General features: G+C 40.0%; 1 long non-coding RNA gene across 1 annotated transcript; it reads left to right on the top strand.

The window, feature by feature from the left end:
* Window positions 1–738: 738 nt before the first annotated feature.
* LOC104669353 lies at window positions 739–5,020 on the top strand. Its single transcript, XR_004058402.1, has 5 exons — window positions 739–1,021; window positions 1,852–1,933; window positions 2,942–3,007; window positions 3,425–3,543; window positions 4,957–5,020. It is a non-coding gene; the product is annotated as an uncharacterized LOC104669353 (long non-coding RNA).
* The last annotated feature ends 11,195 nt before the right edge of the window (window positions 5,021–16,215 follow it).

Raw genomic sequence — 16,215 nt, 5'->3', positions numbered from 1 at the left:
TCACAGTGGTATTGATCTTGCATTATTACAAGTATCCAGGTAGAGTTTATGATGGAGTGACCAAGGTTATTTTCAGATGTCGTCTTGGTGGAAATGTTTGTGTCCTTTAGCACATATTTCACAATGTGTATTTCAGGTTTCTGTAGTGAGACCCTGATAAACCTAACAATGGTTGGTACGGCAGACATTTCTGTTATGCAGGCAAGTGATGATGTGTTCTTTAACCACATCATAGACCATCAGATCTTCATATATCTTTTTTTTTTTTTTGACATAGTCTTGCTTTGTCGCCCAGGCTGGAATGCAGTGGGGTGATCTCGGCTCACTGCAACCTCCACCTCCCATGTTCGAGCGATTCTCGTGCCTCTGCGTCCTGAATAGCTAGGTTTACAGGTGTGCACCACCACGTCCTGCTAATTTTTGTATTTTTAGAGTTGGGGTTTTTGCACGTTTGCCAAGCTGGTCTCGAACTCCTGGCCTCAAGCAATCCACCCACCTTGATCTCCCGAAGTACTGGAATTACAGGTGTGCACCACCGTGCCCGGCCAGATCTTCATATATCTAAGTAAGTGGTATACATTTACCTAAACTTTTTTAGCGTGTGATTTTTTCCGTAGGTACTCAGGTAAGAAATGATAGTCTTTACCAACTATAGCAACCATGTTATTCTGCTGTTTTATATTTTACAGAAAATGTATGTTTAGCTTTGTGATTGTTGAGCTATTTGCTATCCAAGGAATTAACGTTGGAGTTGCATGTCATAGTAGCAATTGTGGGTTTGTTTGCAGGTAAGTAGTAAAGAGAAAATGGTATCTCTAGCAGTGCTATAGACCTTGGAGTACTGCAAGATTTCAGGTATACTTGATGGTTCTTGCAATGGTGGTAGTGAGTAAGCTTAATTGCAGGGTTCTAGAAAAAAAGCTGTGTCTACATACATTTGTCATAATGTGTTTTTAGGATCCTGTCAAGAAGTCATGGTAAACCTCATCATGATCAAGAACGAGACTTTGCTTGCATCCAGGTAAGTAATGATGTAGGCCTTAAGCAAGCACTCAGAAAACAATCTAATCATCAGATGTGTAATTAAGTGTGGATGGTGCCTCTAACTTTTGTGTTACCATGGTTTTTTTGCAGGCATTCAGTTAAGAAATGTTTTCCCCACCAAGGCTAGTAAGCATTAGCCCTTATTATTTTAGAATTTAGATATAATGTGTAGTATCTAACCAAGCTGGGCATAGTTGCATGTGCCTATAGTACGAGCTACTCTGGAGGCTGAGGCAGGAGGATCAGTTGAGCCCAGGAGGTCGAGGCTGCAGTGAGCTGTGATCACACCACTGCACTCCAACTTGGGTGACAGGACAAAACCCTGTCTCTTAAAAAAATAAAAAAGATATAATATGTGTTTAACATTAGTCTCTAAGGAGGGCTATGCCGGTATCCAGGTGAGTTATCCTACTTTTCCACATTATAGTATGACCAATGAGATTTCTAAGTCAAGCGATAATGGTTTCTCCAACATTGGTGCTGATCTCAAAGTTCTATGAAGATTAAGGTAGTGTTGGTGGTTCCTCTAACGAGGAAAATGACTGATACAAGTTGCAGGTGCCCCCTCCTTTTTTGCAGGTAAAACAGCGTGTTTCATTAAGCATATTCATTGTTAAATATGTTTCTTCAGGTACCAGTAGTCATGAAATCATAGTGAACCTAACAATGGTCATTTATGGGTTCTTGGTAGTAACTAGGTCAGTGATAAATTGGGTCTTACCACACTACAGACCACCTGTTGTTCAGATTTTTAGGTAAGTGAGTATGGTCCCTCTAACACAGTGTTACTGTGTTTGTCTTTTTCAGGCTTTCCAAAAGTTGTTTGGTAGTATACAGGCATGAGGTGGTGTGACTCCAACTCATTAGATGCCTTCGTCTTTTCAGTTATGTAAGTAATGAATGGTGTTTTCAAGACCGTTATATAAACCTTGTTTATGGCGTGTATGCAGTTTAAAAATTAAAGTATCCCTAATAGTAACAGGAACCATGAGTTTTTCATGTATTTTTCTTTTGAGATAATGTGTATATAACACTTGTACTGATAGACATATATGCAGGTATCTTGGTATTTTCTCATACTGCTCATCACCACATTATTGGCCATGGGATTATTGGAGGTATCTGTCAAAGAGTGGACGGTGCCTCTTTCTATAGTTTGACTTTGTAGTTCTGCCCTTACCTAATATTTATGGGCCCCAAAAGATTCAAGAGACCAAGGGAATTTGTAGTTCTACAAGTAGAATTAGACTAGTACCAAACCCATTTCCCACAACGTGTTTTCCAGGGTATGTCCAGAGATCATGGTGAGCCTATCTATGGTAATTAATATGTGATATTGCTGGTTTTGAGGTAAATGATGATGGAGAGACCTAAACCAGAGCACAGGTTATCTGATCTTCGTATAGGTATAATTGATGGTTGTGTCCCTAACACCTGATGTTACCATGATTTCTTTTTAAATATTCAGATAGGAAATGACAGAGTCTTTACCAATTCTCAAAACCATGAATTTTCCCTTTTTATATTTTAAGAAAACATTTGTTTAACCCTTTGAGTGGTAAGGAATTGGACATACCAGGTAATTATAATTACTAGTCACAATAGTAACCATGGGATTTTTACAGGTGCCCTAAAACAAATGTTGTCTTATCCAACAATGGTCTTGACCTTGTATTACTACAAGTATCCAGGTAGAGTTGATGTTTTCATAGTGATGGAAGTGACCAAAGTTATTTGTAAGCATCCCTATAAATAGAATACATTGTATCCCTTTATATGTGTGTGTGTGTGTGTGTGTGTGTGTATACATATAAAGTTATTTGCAAGCATCGCTATAGATAGAACACATTATATCCCTTTATACGTGTGTCTATATGTATCATAATGTGTTTTTCAGGTTCCTGTCAAGAGATTATAACAAACCTAACAATGGTCATTATCAGGAGCTGTTTTTGGTATCCAGGTTAGTGATGATGTGCACTTTAACATCACAGATCATCTGGTCTTTACATATCTAGATAAGTGATGTTTGTTTGCCTAAACTTGTTTACCATGTGATTTTTTAAAAAACAATTCTAGTAACCATGTTACCCTATTGTTCTGTGTTTTAGAGAAAATTTATTTTTTACACTGTGAGTGTTTTATGAGTTGCAGGCATCCAGGTAATTTTCATATGTTCTGCATCACAGTATTTCCATGGTATTTTTAAAGGTGTGCAGTCAGAAAACAATGGTGTCTTTAACCATGGTATAGACCTCGTGTTACAGCAAGTTTCCAGGTAGAGATGTATCCTGCAATGATGGAAGTGAATAAGATTATTTGCAATTGTCCAAGTTGAAAAGGTGTGTCTGTATCACATTTGTCACAATGCGTTTTTCAGGTTCCAGCCAGAAGATCATGTTGAACTTCATAATGACCATTAATGGGGGCTTTGCTTGTAGACAAGTGATTATGTGGGCCTTAAGCATCCTACAGATCATGTGATCTTCAGATATCTTGGTGAGTATACATGGTATCCCTAACATTTGTGTTATCAGAGGTTTTTTGCAGGTATTCAAGTAAGAAATGATAGCGTCCCAATAAACACTCTGAAGCAATAAGCCTTTCTGTTTGAGTTTAGGTATGTGTTTAACCTTAGTAGTGAGTAAAATGTATTCAGGTATGCAAGTAAGTTATAATTTTGTCCATCACCTATATATTGACTATGACTTTTTTTTTTTTTTTGTCTGCCCATCAATTTTATTTATTTATTTATTTATTTATTTTTATTTTATTTTATTTTTTTTTATTTTTTTTTTTTATTATACTTTAAGTTCTAGGGTACATGTGCATAACGTGCAGGTTTGTTACATATGTATACTTATGCCATGTTGGTGTGCTGCACCCACCAACTCGTCAGCACCCATCAATTCATCATTTATATCATGTATAACTCCCCAATGCAATCCCTCCCTCCTCCCCCCTCCCCATGATAGGCCCCAGTGTGTGATGATCCCCTTCCCGAGTCCAAGTGATCTCATTGTTCAGTTCCCACCTATGAGTGAGAACATGCGGTGTTTGGTTTTCTCTTCTTGTGATAGTTTGCTAAGAATGATGGTTTCCAGCTGCATCCATGTCCCTACAAAGGACGCAAACTCATCCTTTTTTATGGCTGCAGACTATGACTTTTTTTTGCAGTTATCTTGTCAAGACGAGAATATGCCTCTAACTAGGTTGTCGACTTGGAACACCTGAATGTTTCCAGGTGGATTTGAAGGGCCCCATAATTATCAAGTAACCATAGAATTTTGCAGGTGTTCGCATAGTACATGCATTCTTAACACAATTTTTATCATGATTTTTTTTAAAGATTCGATTAAGAGATGATGGTGCTTTCTCTACTGTGGTTAAGGCCCATATCATCTCTTAACTGATTCCAGCAAAATCACAAATGAAATATTATTGTTAGTTAATCCGTCATCTCTTGATTGCTGTTTTTGCAGATGTCCACTCAAGAGTTACTGGTGTCTCTAACTACATTGTTGATCCTAGATACTTGCTAGTATCTAGGTAGATTTTATGGGTTTTTTTTAAGTTTATAGTGCCCATATGTCCAGGTTATAGGTTTGTCCTTAAGCACTGTTGTCTCTTTGGGTTTTTGTAAATTCCAATTAAAAGATTATTGAAAGCTTCTCTATGGTACTGAAGGCAAGATTTTGCTTGCATCCAAATACAAGATGATGTTAGTACCAAAGCTGATAATCCAGGTAAGCAGTACACGTGTTCTTAAGCCAACATAGTGACCAAATTTGTTTGCAAGTATTCTTGTAAGTTATGTTGACTAACCACCATAGCGACCAGGGAAATTTTGCAGATATCCTATTAAGCTATGAAGATGCCTGTAACTAAGGTGTTTTCCTTGGAAATGCGCAGGCATCCAGATAAGAGTTGATGGTGTCCCTAATCAAGATCATGACCATGGGATTTTGCAGTTAGGTAAGGAATGATGTGCCCCTACTGTGATGTTTATTTTGGCCTTTTTAGGTGATCAAGTTAGAGATGGTGTTTGTCTAATATATTAGTGACCATGAGGTTTTTGCAAGTATCTAATTAGAAGATGATGGTGTCTGTATATACAGTGCTAACCTCTGAATTTTGCATGTATCCAGATAAAAGTTGTTCTGTCCCTTACCATGTTAGTGGTCTTAGGATATTTTAGTTGTCCAGGTAAAGAGCGACGTGTCCTTAACAACATTAGTTACCATGCGATATTGCATGTGTCAGTTAAGAGATGATAGTGGCCCTAACCATGGTATTGACCATGAATTTTTGCAATTTTCCGGAATACAGATAGTGTTTCACTAGATTCAGTATTGACCATGTGGTTTTGTAGCCATCCTAACAAGAAATTATATATCCACAATTCTGTTTTTTATCCTCAGATTTATTTAGGTATTCTGGAAAGGGATAATGGTGTTCCTAACATTTACTGACCGTAGGCTTTGCAGATACCCAGCCAAGAGATGATGGTGTCGCTATCAATGTTGGTGTCCATGGGAATGAAAGAAAAATGGAATTTTTTGTCAACTCTATATTTTATTAAATTAATTCTAACATTAATATTACATACTATTCAGTCCTTTTTTCTTTTTTTTTTTTTGAGACAGGGTCTCGCTCTGTCACCCAGGCTGGAGTGCAGTGACTCAATCATGGCTCACTGCAGCCTCGACCCCCTAGACTCAAGCAATCATCTCACCTCAGCTTCCTGAGTAGCTGGGACTACAAGTGTACACCACTATACCCAGCTAATTGTTGTATTTTTTGTAGAGACAGAGTTTCATCACGTTGCTCAGGCTGGCCTTGAACTCCTAGGCTCAAGCAATTCATCCCCAGAGTTCTGGGATTACAGGCATGAGCCACTGTGCCTGGCCCACAGTCATGTTTGATTATATCCATTTCTTTCTGTTTGATTTCTATGCAATGACATTTGTACCCGGAGTCTTAAGCTCATGTTTATTAAATATTTTAACATCTAAGAGTTACCAATATAGACATACATTATGTAAAATGTGGTTTTTCCTAAAGAAAACTAGGCTATAAATACAGTCATCAGAGGGTTAAAGGAGCCAAGGAAGAGGAATACTGGTGTGCATACTATGGATAAAAACATTTGTACTGTCACCATCCTGATATAAATAGATACTAGGTGATATGTTAGAAAAAATATGTGAAACTCAATGTAGATTAATGAGGGACTCGAATAGCACTTATTCAATTATTAATTTGGTTATTAACTTATTTAAATTACACCATTGAAACATAGCAAATAAGAGCTGGATAAGAACTTGATGATCAGCTAGTGCAACACCAGCGTGAGTGAGAGCCTGCATGCGGAGAGGTTAATCACGGTCACAAGTTGCAGTGACGAGTGCTCTTTCCACTATCCTACTTTCTTTTTTTTTTTTTTTTTTTTTTTTTTTTGAGACAGAGTCTTGTTCTGTTGCCATGCTGGAGTGCAGTGTCGCCATCTCGGCTCACTGCAACCTCCACCTCTGGGTTCAAGCAATTCCCCTGCCTCAGCCTCCTAAGTAGCTGGGACTACAGGCACGTGCCACCATGCCCAGCTAAGTTTTTGTATTTTAGTAGAGAAGGGGTTTCACCATGTTGACCAGGATGGTCTCAATCTCCTGACCTCGTGATCCACCCACCTCAGCCTCCCAAAGTGCTGGGATTACAGGCGTGAGCCACCACGCCCGGCCTCTATTTGCTTTATTGAAAACCTGAGACCAATTGAAAAGCAATAAAACAATTGTTCAAGAGCTTCTTTAAATCAATACATTTCAGGAAATATATATCCAATTGGTCAGACTCCCCATCATGCACTTTGCTTTTTTGTTGAAATTCAAAGTAAAACTTTCTTTAAGGAAGCCTGGGTCTCAGTCTTAAACCCCTAGCTATAAATGTCTCCAACAAAGGGGAAGGGAAGCAGCCTAGTCTGAATTTTAATTCAGTGGGAAACCCATGACCTTCCATTCTCCTCTGATTTTACCATTCTTCTAGGATCCATTTCACAACTATTGTTCGTCTGGGTGTAGAATCACTGCTTTGTATTTCAACACCATTGAAAATATGTCAGACCAAGACCCGTATATTATAATTCTGCTGGAAAAGAGAAGTTAAAGGGGTTAACCTGTAATAGTAGATTAAGATAATTATGGAAAAAGAAGGTTAAAGAAATGAGGGTTTAAAAAACTTTCAACAAGTTGCTCTCACCTCTGGGCCATCCACATAGTAGGTACTCAATATGTGTCAAAGTAAATGAATGCTTCTTTATGGATTGGCTCATTCAACAACCATTCTTTCTTTCAGCGTGCGATGGAAAGAAAGCTATCAACTTCATTCCTTAGACTTCCTGCAACACAGGTCACGTGTGAGCATGATTTAGATTCCACCATCAGATGTTCACATGTAACCTCTGTTGGAACTAAGCCATGGGTAGAAAGCCAGGGGAGTGGACATATATTTTACTGGCATGGATTATGGCAGGGGTACCATGGTTCTGGCTAGATATGTTTGAGGAGCTTGGAATTCATAAAACAGAGGCAAGTCAGAGCTAGAGATGTAGCTTAGGGTCAGATATGTTAAAGAAAACATTCTTTCATTTTTCCATTTTTGCCTTTTAGTTTTTGAAAATTTTACATATAATGTCACAGGAATAAAACAAATTGAAAAAGAAAGAAAAAACCAACCATTATACCGTCTCTAAAATATATAAACACTTTATTTTTCCCTGTTATCAGTCATTACCCACATTTATACATATCATCTAGGGAACGTAAGGTTCATATAATTTTCTGATTTCTTTCCCTTAAAATGACATTGTAAATATATACACTCATATTTAATATATGGAAAAATGCAAAAATGACAAGGAAAATTTAAATGTGTAAATCTATGCATATAGAAGTCATTTTTTCATTTAACAGTAAGTACCTATAGGTAGTAGGTACAGTTTCCTGCTTTGATGATCAACAGTGAAGAAGCCACAGAAAGTTCATGCCCTGAGGAAGATTACATTCTCTAATGGGTTCAGCTCCAATGATCCATACATTCTTGTGTCCCTGGGAGAGTCTCACCTTATTTCGTTGTCTCATTATAATTATTAATAGCTCTCACTCTCAAGGGTGTCTCAGTTTGGATAATACATTACATAGTCACCCTGGACATAATAGAGAATATAGAGGTGAGGACATGTATTAACTGCAGAGTAATAAGTGCTATAAAAATATCCTTTCCAGCTGGACACTGAAGATGAAAAAAATAGAAATTTAAATTTTTTTTTAATTAAAAATAAATACCCTAAAGTAAGGTGACAGTAATTTGGGAAAAGGACTTCTTTCATTTGGGTGGTCAGGGCAGTTCTTTCTGAGGGGAGGAAGGAATGAATGACAAGAAGGAGCCAGTCAGATGAAGAGTGAAGGTGTAAGCATTGTAAGAACAGCAAGGGGAAGCAACATGTCCAGAGGACAGAGAGAGGCAGTGTGGATGAAGGGCAGTGTGCAGGGATGAAAGTGGCCCAAGGGGAGGCAAAGGCTAGTTTTTTAAGGCCCTGCCTGTCGTGAGGAGGAGCTTGGGTTTCCTTTGAAATGCAATGGACAGTCTTTAAAAGACAGCAAAGTGACCTCACTCACTTGTCTGTGCCAAATGTATTCAAACCCATAGGCCAGCAAATCACTCTCTGATGAAGCTCTCATATTTAAAAATAGTGTGGCTCCTCTAATAAAGCCACAGACACCAGGACTCTATGGAAAAGTATGTTTTTTACCAACACTGGAATGAATGATAAATTATTACATGACTTCAAGCTTAACATGAAGCTTAAAGTTCTCAGAAGCAGACGTATTTGTAACTTTCTCCCCTAAAGTATTGAAAGATAAAGTGCTGAATTTTAGAACTTTATAACAAACTCACAAATAAATGCAAGGCTTTATGAGTTTTATCAAGCTCTCCTCTTGTCATCAGTGACGTTAGTGAAGGACTATACAGTTTGAAGGTAGTTGGGACAAGTCTCCAGACAAGGGAGTAGCGATTTGGGACTAACTAACTGAAGAGGGAGGGAAGGGCAAGACGCCAGAAATCTGGTGGAGGACCTTGGTAGTAAGTATTCCAGCAGCTTCCAGATTGTTTCTGAGGCAATTTAAAGAGATGCAACTCAGAGGTGCAACTCTATCCTGCTAGGCTTGGTCTTCTAAGGCCCAGCACTTGGCTGCACAGGTTATGCACCACACCAGGATGCCAGGCTGTAGAAGCTAGATCGAGGGCCGAATTCCAGGTCACACCCTGCTCACCAAACCATGCCAGCTCAAAGGAAGGGACACCTCCTCAATTCAGCTCTGCTTATGAATTCTAAGCTCCTGATACACATCTGGTCAGAACCATGGTACCCCTCCACAATCCACGCCAGGAAAATGGATGTCTACTCCCTGCCTTTCTTCCCATTGTTTGGGGACTTTTCCTTAGTTCAGCTGAAGATGGGGTCCTTGTCATACTGCCACGAAAATTTAGGCTTGCAGATGATTTGAAGGGTGAGTAGGGCAGGGTTTTATTGGGTGAAAAGGAGAGACACCTAGTGAAGCAGGAGAGTGTGCTTCCTGCCCGTGGGCTTCCCAGGTACCACCAAGGAAGAGGAGAAGCAAGGCTCCTCTCCCCTGCAAAAACTGGAACTTCTGTGGCTCCACCCCACACTCCTTCCAGTGTGCAGGTAGGTCAGAGGCTCTGCCAGGGAGCCCTTCCCACCTGGCTGTCTCACCATGGCTCTGGGAAAGGGCTGTGCCCAGAGGGTGTTCTTTTCTATACGACAGGAAGTCTTTGTTTGTGCTCAGCAGTCCTGTGTTTAGGACATTTCCTGGGCTTTATGGCCTCTGACCAGTCATCCTTTACTGTCTAAATCTCTTAGCAGATGTACCCTCACCAGCTAGCCAGTTCTGTCTCCTGGTTCTCACCCTGGATATGAGCCTGTGTTGATTTCTTGTTTCAGCAACATCCGGCGCATAAAACAACATTTTTCATTATTTACCCACGTAAATAATCAGTTGCTGGAGGCTGCTCTGGAAAGCAGGACCCATACAGCACACATAGGAATGAATCCATCCAGCACTGCTCCTCCTTGGAGCCAGGAGTCCCATTAAGGCCTCCATCATCTCCTCTGTCACCATTTGGTACTTTTGGTTCTTTCTGTCTCCCTCAAGACTAGTTAAGACAGCTAATGTGTGGATGCAGTTTCGAAAACAATACTTTTCATAGCACTGGTTTGAGCTAATGGTGTTTTTCATCTCAAAAATGTTTTACAAACATTAATTAAGCTTATGTAGCTCCCTGCTGGGCTTAGGCAGAGAGAATGCCCAGAGAGAGAGAGTTTCCGCTTTTCCTCCAAGCCACAGAAAGTCCTCACGGAACCAGAAGGCCTGGGCTTTCAGCCCAACAGTCCTTTGCTTGAAGAGAACTTAACATACCTTTAAAACTTTCCTGATGCTCAGAAAATGAAAAGTCTTTTGTGATGCTTCATAAAATGAAATCCCTTGGAATGCTTTGGGGTTTTTTTTGGGAGGGGGGGTGGAGGGGTTTGTTTTGGTTTTTTTTTTTTTGATGGAGTCTCGCTCTGCCGTATCCAGGCTGGAGGGCAGTAGTGCGATCTCGGCTCACTGCAACCTCTGCCTCCTGGGTTCAAGCGGTTCTCCTGCCTCAGCTTCCCGAGTAGCTGGGATTACAGTCACCCACCACCACGCCCAGCTAATTTTTTGTGTTTTTGGGGTTTCATCATGTTGGACAGGCTGGTCTCGAGCTCCTGACCTCAGGTGATCTGCCCACCTCAGCCTCCCAAAGTGCTGGGATTACAGGCATGAGCCACCGCACCCAGCCCCCTTGGAATGCTTTGTAAAATGAAGTCCAGCCTAGTATAAATCACCTGTCAGAAAGTATTTTTTGTTTATTGTTGTGGCAAAGTATGTATCTATTGATACATACTTAGTGAAGCAGGAAAATAGAAACTGCAAACCTAAACCAATTAAACGTTACTTATTTCTCAGTAGGAAGAGGGGAAAAAAAACTAGTAAGCATGAGTAAGAAGGAAGGAAGGATATGAGAGAATAGGAGATTCTTAAAGGCATTCTTTTCATTTCCTTTTTCTGACGCAGAAATCCAAACAAAATCTTTAGAAGAAACACCTGGAAAAATAGTATCTCCACTTTCAAAATGCAGACATACAGGCATAATACAATGGTGAAATTTATTCATGGTCATTCTCATCTAAATCAATGGTTCTCAACCAGGTGCTGTTTTGCCACCCCCCCCCCCCCCCCCCCCCCCCCCCCGCCCTGCCCCTGGGACATCATTTTACAATGTCTAGACATTTTCAGTTGTCACCACTTGGGGAGGCGGTGTAAGGGTGGGCAGGTGGAGTGATACCGGCATCTAGTGGGTAGAGGATAAGGATGCTGCTATAAACATTGTACAATGCACAGGATAGCTCCCATCACAAAGAATGCTGTGGCAATGGTGCCAAGGTTGAGGAACCCTATTCTAAATCATTACCTTGTCAGAAACGTGTCTCCAAATCAAGTCGGAGTTGGTGGTATGTCATCCACACAGTTGACTCCAACCCACCCAACTCCAAGCAGGCTCAACATGGTGATGTTTCCCACTACTTGCTCTAGGATACCTTCATTAGGCCTGGAGACCCAACCTGTGCACAGACTCTAAACTCAAACATGAACCTAGCTGCATTATTGATTTTCTCACACAATCATGGCCATGCTTATATTTTGAAGTGATCCAGGATCCTTTTACTTTTTCTTCTAGTTCATTGAGGTGTAATTGACAAACAAAAATCTTATATATTCAAGCTGTACGATGTGATGATTTGATATAGGCATACACTGTCAAGTGTTTATCACAAATTAACACATCCGTCGCCATATCTTATCATTTGTGTGTGTGTGTGTGTGTGTGTGTGTGTGTGTGTGTGTGTGGTGAGAACACTTAAGATCTACTCTTAGCAGATTTCAAGTAAACAAGAATGTATTATTAACTATGATCACTATGCTGTATGCTAGATCACCAGAACTTACTCATTTTATAACCGAAAGTTTGTACCCTTTGACCAACATCTCCCCATTTTCCTCACCTCCCAGCCCCTGGCATACTACTCTGCTTCTATGAGCTTGACCTTTTTTAGATTCCACATGTGAGATTGTAGGAAAGTTTAAATTTTTCCCCTGAAGTTTCAATCATTTGAGTTTATAAAACAAACTGATAATAGATTATCAGGAAAAACAGGCATACAGATTTTATTGTGTGCACATGTGTATGGAAGTCATACAAATTATAAAAACTCAAAGAAATGGCCAGAGGGTTAACACTTTTATACCATCTTGAGGTTACAGCAAGAACGAGGGCTTGGATTATAGCAAAACGGGTTATGGTGGCAAGACAGGTTATGGAACTGAGAGAAGAGGAGGCCTGGCTAGTAAAGGTGGTCTTGTTATGCAGATGAAATCTTACAGGAATAGGCCCTCAGAGAGAAGAGATGGGAGCCTGTGATAAATGTTTCTACAGGGCCTTTAAAGTGTCAGACTCCCAGGTGATCCTTCCTAGATCCAGGGGCAGAAAGTGGGGTGGTGTTTCAAAGAATACCTGATAGCCATCTGTCGTTTACTTCACTTTACTCCCTCTACAGTTGCAAATCTCCTTCACACAAGATAGCTTTGCAGGCCACCTCTGTCGGCAGGCCCTCTGAACAGCCACCTCAAAATATGTCAAAGTACATACATTAATTTTTTTTTAATTTCAATACCTTTAGGGGTACAAGTGGTTTTCGGCTAAATGGATGAATTGCATGGTGGTAGTCTGGGATTTTAGTGCATTCATCACTTGAGTAGTGTACATTGTATCCAATTTGTAGTTTTTCATTCCTCATCCTCCTCCTACCTCCCTTCTGAGTCTCCAATGTCCTTTATACCTGTATGCCTTTGCATACCCGTAGCTTAGCTTCTACATATAATTGAGAATTTGGTTTTCCATTCCTTAGTTAACCTCTCTTAGAATAATGGTCTCCACTTCCACTCAAGTATATATACATATATATATCACATATTGTTTTTCCACTCATTGGTTGATGGGCACTTAGGCTGATTCCATTCCTTTGCAATTGTGAATTGTGCTGCAATAAACATATGTGTGCAGGTGTCTTTTTTATAAAGTGACTTTTTTTCCTTTGGAAAGATACTCAGTAGTGGGATTGCTGGATTGAATGGTAGATCTTTTAGTTCTTTGAGAACTCTCCATACCGTTTTCCATTAGAGGTTGTGCTAGTTTACATTCCCACCAGCAGTGCATAAGCATTCCCTTTCCACCACATCCGTGCCAACATCTATAGTTTTTTTGAGTTTTTAATAATGTCCATTCTGGCTGGGGTAAGGTAGTATCTCACTGTGGTTTCGATTTGTGTTTCCTTGATGATTACTGATGTTGAGCAGTTTTTCTTTTCTTTTTTTGAGACAGAGTCTCGCTCAGCCGCCCAGGCTGGAGTGCAGAGGCACTATCTCGGCTCACTGCAACCACCGTCTCCCGGGTTCAAGAGATTCTCCTGTCTCAGCCTCCCAAGTAGCTGGGATTACAGGCACCCACCATCATGCCCAGCTAATTTTTGTATTTTAGTAGAGTCAGGGTTTCACCATGTTGACCAGGCTGGTCTTGAACTCCTGACCTCAGGTGATCCACCCACCACGGCCTCCCGAAGTGCTAGGATTACAGGTGTGAGCCACTGTGCCTGGCCGAGCATTTTTTCATGTTTGTTGGTCATTTGTATATCGTCTTTTGATAAATATCTATTTGTGTCATTTGCCCACTTTTTAATGGATTATTTGCTTTTTCTTGCTGATTTCTTTGAGTTCCTTGTAGATTCTGGATATCGTTCCTTTGCAGGATGCATAATTGGCAAATATTTTCTCCCATTCTGTAGCTTGTCTGTTTAATCTGATAATTTTTTCTTTTGCTGTGCAGAAGCTTTTTTGTTTAATTAGGTCCTATTTGTTTTTGTTGCATTTGCTTTTGGGGTCTTAGTCATAAATTCTTGGCCTAGGCCAGTGTCCAGAATAATTTTGCCTAGGTTTTCTTCTAGAATTTGTATGGTTTCAGGCCTTAGATTTAAGCTTTTAATCCATCTTTGTTTGTTGGTCTCACTCTGTTGCCCAGGCTGGAGTGCAATGGCACAATCACATTCACTGCAGCCTCGACCTTCCCAGGCTCAGGTGATCCTCCCACCTCAGTTTTTGTATTTTTAGTAGAGACAGGATTTTGCCATGTTTCCCAGGCTGACCTTGAACTCGTGGACTCAAGCGATCCAGCTACCTTGGCCTCCCAAAGTGCTAGGATTACAGGCATGAGCCACTGCACCGAGTCAAGCTATTAATCCATCTTGAGTTAATTTTCATATATGGTGAGCAATAGGGATGCATAATATTTTGTTGTGAGATATTTTGGTTTCTTTCAGATCATACAGTAACTGTTTGTGTCTAGTTTATTTCACTTATAATGTTTCCCATATGAATGGCAGGATTTTCTTCTTTTTTATGATCAAATAGTATTTCATTGTTTTTATTTTATTTATTTATGTATTGACACAAAGTCTCACTCTGTCACCCAGGCTGGACTGCAGTGGTGCAATCTCGGCAGACTGCAACCTCTGCCTCTCAGGTTCAAGCAATTCTTGTGCCTTAGCCTCCCGAGTAGCTGGGATTACAGGTGCCCACCACCACGCCCGACTAATTTTTGCATTTTTAGTAGAGACAGGGTTTCACCATGTTGGCCAGGCTGGTCTCGAACTCATGGCCTCATATGATCTGCCTGCCTCGACCTCCCAAAGTGCTGGGATTACATGAATGAGCCACCACACCTGGCCTCATTGTATTTACATACCACGTTTTCTTTATTCATTCATCCATTGACAGATACTTAGGTTGTGTCCGTATCTTGGCTATTATGAATAATGTTGCAATGAACATGGAGGCTCAAGTATTTCTTGGAGATACTGATTTTATTGTAATAGCAAACACATCGATCAGTGGAACAAAATAAAAAGCCCAGAAACCCACACATGTACAGTCAACTAGTCTTTGATAAGTGTGCCAAGAATACATGATGGGAACAGAACAATCTCTTTAATAAATGGTTTTGGGAAAACTAGATACCCTCATGCAAAGAATGAAACTGGGCTTTTATCTCACATTATATGCAAAAAATAACTCAAAATGGATTAAAGACCTAAAACCGTAATACTCCTAGAAGAAAACACAGCGAAAGCCTTCCTTGACATTGGCAGTGATATTTTTAGATAAGACCCCCAAAACACAAGCAACATAAGCAATGAACAAGTGAGACCACATCAAACTAAAAAAAAAGCTTCTGCACAGCAAAGGAAACAGTCAACAAGGTGAAACGGCAACCTCCAGGCTCCTTTTATTCAGAAAGGCATACACATTTCTGCTCAGATATTTTGCCAGTTCATTTTATTTGAGTAGAAACAAAGTCAAATGCCACATAAAGGAAAGCCCCCTCTAATGAACCCTCTGAAGCACATCATGTTAACTTTCCCATGCTAACTAATGTTGAGAAAGGGGAAGCTTTGCATTTTTTCCTTTGCCCCTTGTTACAAAATCATCTGTTGACCTACAACCTGCGTTCTGCTTAAATGAACATGTGTGGTGATCTTTAGAAAATGCAGTAGAGGAGAGAAAGGTGTCACAAGGGGAAAAAGATAGATATAACTTAAACTGCATGCATAGAAACCCTCTTTTTTCTTTACAAGTTTTACTATGAAGCAAAAATATTGAGAGATAGTAACTTCAATAAAAATTACAATCAAGTTAAACGATCTGGTGCATTCATCACTTGAGTAGTGTACATCCCTGTTTGTATTTTTCATTTCATTTCCATTAAGATTTAGTATACAACCTAAAATACAAAGACAACTAGGACAAAAGTGCTGCCTTTGAGTTCAGTTAACCATGGGAAATAAGTAATAAAACAACTCAGACAGGAAGTATAATGAAGGTTACCAGGGACTGGAAGAGAGGGGAAGAGTTATTGCTTAGTAATAGAGTATTTGGGGTGATGAAAAAGCTTTGGAAACAGATC

This window comes from Rhinopithecus roxellana, chromosome 7 (assembly GCF_007565055.1).
Source record: "Rhinopithecus roxellana isolate Shanxi Qingling chromosome 7, ASM756505v1, whole genome shotgun sequence".
In the NCBI taxonomy this organism is placed as follows: domain Eukaryota; kingdom Metazoa; phylum Chordata; class Mammalia; order Primates; family Cercopithecidae; genus Rhinopithecus; species Rhinopithecus roxellana.
This window is presented reverse-complemented; position numbering and strand designations above follow the sequence as displayed.